This window comes from Rattus rattus, chromosome 8, assembly GCF_011064425.1.
Source record: "Rattus rattus isolate New Zealand chromosome 8, Rrattus_CSIRO_v1, whole genome shotgun sequence".
In the NCBI taxonomy this organism is placed as follows: Eukaryota; Metazoa; Chordata; class Mammalia; order Rodentia; family Muridae; genus Rattus; species Rattus rattus.
Window position 1 is genome coordinate 93,858,426 of NC_046161.1, and position 5,063 is coordinate 93,863,488.

Consider the following 5,063-nt stretch of genomic DNA (forward strand, 5'->3'; position numbering starts at 1 on the left):
GAGGCCCTGTTGGGCTTTTTGTGCACAGCATCACGCTGCCTGTGGATAACTTTTTTTCCCCCTCTCTTGTTGTTCTTTGTTTCTTCCCCTTGTCTGATTGTTCTGGGTAGATGTGATGAAGGCAGTAGGTGTCTGCTCCATGTTTTTTTTCTCTCAGCAGGTGCTCAATACTTGTCCTGGTTAGGGTGAGGCAAGGCAAAACTTGTATGTCTAGAAAACACAGCCTGGTCTCAATATATTACCCCTCCCGTATGTCACGTGGCTTGGTTTGGTTTACAGGGTCTCGTGCTGTAGTTCTGGCTGGTTTGAAAATCACTATGTAGTTCCTTTCTGCTGGGTGCCGGCTGCTTGCTGTTGGAATGGGCAAGTTCATGAAACCCGGGAAAGTGGTGCTGGTCCTGACTGGACACTACTCCAGACACAAAGCTGTCACCATGAAGATCATTGATGATGGCATCTCAGACTGCCCTTACAGCCATGCCTTGGTGGCTGGAACTGACCGCTATTCCCAAAAAGTGACAGCTGCCACGGGCAAGAAGAGCCAAGAGAGCCAAGATCAAGTCCTTTGTGAAAGTTTATAACCACAACCACCTCATGCCCACAAGGTGTGAACATCCCCTTGGACAAAACCGTTGTCAACAAGATTGTGTTCAGAGACCCAGCATTGAAACGCAAGGCCAGGCAGGAGGTCAAGGTCAAGTTCAAGGAGTGGTACAAGACAGGGAAGAACAAATGGTTTTTCCAGAAGCTTCGATTTTAGATATAGTTTTGTTTTCGTCATTAAAAAATGTTTTAAAAGAAAAATTAAAAAAAAAAAAAGAAAATCACTATGTAGACCAGGCTGACCTTGAGCTTGAAGCAATCCTCCTGCCTCTGCCTCTCAAGTACTAGGAGTATAGTCATGGGCCACCATGGCTGTCTTATAGCAAAGGATCTGATTTGTTAATGATTCTCACGGGATTTTTAGTCTACACTCACAAGAAAGATTGGCTTGCCCTTTTCCACCTGCAATGCCCTTGTTAGACTCCGTGGGGTTGTGGTAACCTTAAAAGCAACTAGAGAGTTGCTGGAGAGCTGGCGTGGCTTCTTGCCTCCTTACATGTTTGAAAGCATTTGTTGGTGAAGCTACTGGAACCTGTGGTTTTCTTGGTGGGGAGATTTTTCAATTAGAAATCAATGTCTTTAAGTTTCGCGTTCTGTTTCTCCATGTCTCTGTTTTGATGTGCTGTGGTTTTGAAGACTCACCCCGTGGACTTAACTCACTGGCATTGAGTTTGTTAGTGCCCGTAGGATCAGTCCCAATCTGATTTTGCGTTTTTGTTTTTCTTCTAAGCTACAGTGCCTTTCCCCCCACCATCTGCTCTTCAGTGATCAATAGCCCTACAACTAAACCCTGGGTGCAGATTATCGCTACCGAACGCTGGCTTGCCTTCCTTCTGGGATAAGCCCAAGCAAGCTCTAAGCGGACCAGAGGACAGTTTCATTTTAGTGTTTTAGGATTGTCTTTGCTTTTATTTAGACTTTTGGCTGGGGTTTTTCTTTTGGCCTTGTGTGTGTTATGTGTGTGCGTATGGGAGCAGCGATGGGTGGGTACCACACAGCACGAGGTAAGATCGGAAGACAACCTCAGGCGTCAGTCCTTGTGTTCCACCATTTTTTGAGACAGGGTCTTTCTGGTGCTTGTTGCTCCACAGGCCGGGGTGGCTATGAGTTTCTGAGGAGTCTCTGTCTCTGCCCCACCCTGCCCTGTAGGAACAATGGGACGACAGACACACCCTTTCATGTCTGACTTTACATGGGCTCTAGGGATTCAAACTTAGGTTCTCATGCTATGAGGTCAGCCCTTTACCCACTGGGTTATCCCCTCTGCCCCCTCTCTGGACTAAGTTAGCCAGAGCCAGGCTGACTCCATGACAGGCTACAAACAGGCAGTTTGGGAGACTAGGCCTAAGTTTCTGTTTCCCAGAAATGAGAACCGGGATCTAAGAGCCTGTAGTCAGCCAACCATAGATGTGGGCAGCCAATCCAAGGATGCCTTGCTACCACGGAAAGTCCCCAGAGCCTCAACCAGTCACAAAGGTACCCAAACCTCTGGAGATACAGCCAAGCAATCTGTGGAAAGAAAGGTAAACGTCACCCACTCCTACCCTAACAGGCTTTAAATTGACCCTGAAGGTCACACACCGAGGTCTCCATTCCTGAACAGGGAGACCCCTGCATGGGGGAAATTCAGCTGAATAAACGTCCTTTGTCTTTTCATACTGTTTGAGTCTGGGGTCTTCCCTTGGTGATTCTTGGACCCTATTAGGTTTAGGGTTGGTCTTGAGACAGGATCTGGTTAGGTTGGTGTCAAACTCACCATTCTCCAGCTTCCAAAGTGATGATGGGAATTTAACCACTGATCCACAGTGTGCCACAAACCAGCTTTAATTTAACTTTCTGATGAACGCTGAATTATTTCCACAGTCACTATTCTACTGTTTTCCCACCAGCATAGGGTTGCTGTTCCTCCTGAATCCTCACTGGGATTTATTGTTGTGTTCTTGATGACAGCCTCTAGCTGGGGTCAGCTCGAATGTCAACGTAGTTTAGCACTTCCCTAATGACTGCAGATATTAAACGTTTGCCCATATCTATGAGTACACTTATGTGCATAAATAATAAATGCATATATGTACATTATATATTGGGCTTTTGTGCATCTTTTAGGAAGTTATCTATTCAGGTCTTTTCTTGTGCATGATGGATCATTCTGTTCTTGTGACAGTTTTTGAGTTCTTGGTAAATTCTGGATGTTAATCTTCTATCGGACGAATATCCAATGGGGATTTCGTTCTGTCCTCCACACCCTCTCTGCCCTGCTGTTCCCTCTGCTGAGCCAAGCTTTTGACTCTGGTGAGCTCTCCCTTAACACTGCTTCTTAAGCTCTCGAGGTCCCATTCAGTCAAGTTGGTGCCTGTGATTATACCGATAAGTTTCCCCTGAGTTTTCTTCTAGTAGTTTTAACATTTTCCATCTTACGTTTAGGTCTTGGGTTAAACCTGAGAATCACAAGGAGAAAAGACCAAATCCATAATTGTCCAATTAAAGCACAATGTATGTTGGGGTATACCCAGGCCTGGTCTGCTGGATGTCTCACCCTAAGTCAGGATTTAAGAGACGTTTCTAGGAGTCTTTATGGGAGCAATAAGGCGTTCACAGGGGCAAGGGAGGTGCTGATCATACAGTGTTAGGAAGGTACGATCAAAGGGAGGGAACAGAGATAAGGATACGGTTCACGTGAATGAGGTTGCAAGTTAGTGTAGGTTGAATGAGATCTAAGAAACAGAAACTTGGCCTTAATTACAAAAAGAAGCCTTAACTTGCAGGGACTTACCACAGAACAATCAGGGATTTATTCTTAAATGTCTTAACTGCAAACACGACCCTTAATCTGCAAGGTATAGTTTTCCTGTTTTGGTCTTCCACTAACTTTCAAGGTATACTGTTTCTGTTTCAGTCTTCCACTTGGATCTGTTTCCAGTTGGGTTCTGGGCAGGGTAAGAGGTAAGGGTGTGATTTCAGTCATCTGAAAGTGCATGTCCCGTTTTATAGCACCCTTTGTTGACAGGCCATCTTCCCTGCCCAACGTGGACTTTTAGAACCTTTGTCACAGATCAGATGGCTGTAGCTATATGGGTTTATTTCTGGATCCTCTGTTCTATTTCAGTGGTCTGCGTGCTGGCTTTGTGTGCCGGTGCCACGCTGGTTTTGTTTCTGTGTCTCTGCACTGTAGAGTCTACGGTATTGTTATACCTAAGCCTTGCTCCGTTCGCTTAGAACTGCCTTGGCTGTTCGTGGTCTTCTGTGCTTCCCTGAGACTCCGAAGAATACTTTCTATCCTGTGAAGAATGGCATTGGTACTTTGAACAGGGATTATATTGATGTTGGAGATGGCTTTTAGGAACGTGACCATCTTAACACTGTTAATTCTGCTGGGTCCATTTGCATATGTGATCAATGGCTCCAGTGTCCTCTTCAGTTCCTCCCTCAGTATTTCTGAGTTGTGTTACAGAGGTTGTTCCCTTAGGTGGTGCTTAGGCTTATTCCTGGCTCTTTTCTTGCTTGTTTCTTGGTTCATTTTAGACTATTCCTAACAGAATTATCTTCTTGATTTTTTTCTCCAATGGTTCATTATTGATTTCTAGAGATGTTACTGACTGATTCATTGATTGACTGACTCTGCTTTTATATTTGTATGAAGGGTGTCTATATGTGCTGGGCATGCACATGTAAGACAGAGATGGACCTCAGATTGATTGATTGATTGATTGATTGATTGATTGATGTCTCCTCCTCCTCCTCTTTCTTCTCTTCTTCTGACACAGCGTCTTTCTGGCTGACTTGGAACTCGCTATGTAGTCCAGGTTGGCCCTGAACTCAAAAAGATCCTCCTGCCTCTGTAATAGGATTAAAAGTATGAGCCACTAGGTCCAGCCTATCAGCTCTCTTTTCTTAGGCGTCTTCAACTCCTTCTTCTCAGTCCCAAGCTCTATCAGTGGAGGAGCATCAGTGAAAGGGGAGGAGAGCGAACGAGTTCAGATGAGGACCAACATTCAGACCAGTCCAACTCTCAGCCGCGGTCAGAGAAACGCCTGTTTGCAGTGGGCAGTAGTTAATGCATAGCAGACCAAAGTGCTGCCAGTAAGGGCCATTGAGTGTTCGGCTTTAAATGGAACATCTCTAGCATTGCCTGTTAGCAATCAGGGGTTTCCTTCAGCCTGCCCTCAGGGGACTTAGTGGCACTACAGCATCACCTGCCACTGCTGGGCGTGGCACATAAAAGACCTCGGCCACCCCAGACCTCTTCCCCCTCCCTTCCCACTCTGTCTCAATTATGTGTGTTCTCTCCCTCTCCCTCTCCTCCTCCCTCTCTCTGTCTCTCTCCCTCTTCCTCTCTCCCCCTCCTGTTCATTCTGTCTGTCTGCCTGTCTTTCCCTATCTCTCCCTCGTGTCCCTACTCTGAGACAGTCTTTTGCTCTACTCCCTCCCCTAATAAACGGACACTAGATCTATTGAATTGT

General features: G+C 45.8%; 1 pseudogene; it reads left to right on the forward strand.

The window, feature by feature from the left end:
* Positions 1-359: 359 nt before the first annotated feature.
* Positions 360-760, forward strand: LOC116907873 (annotated as a pseudogene).
* Positions 761-5,063: the final 4,303 nt, after the last annotated feature.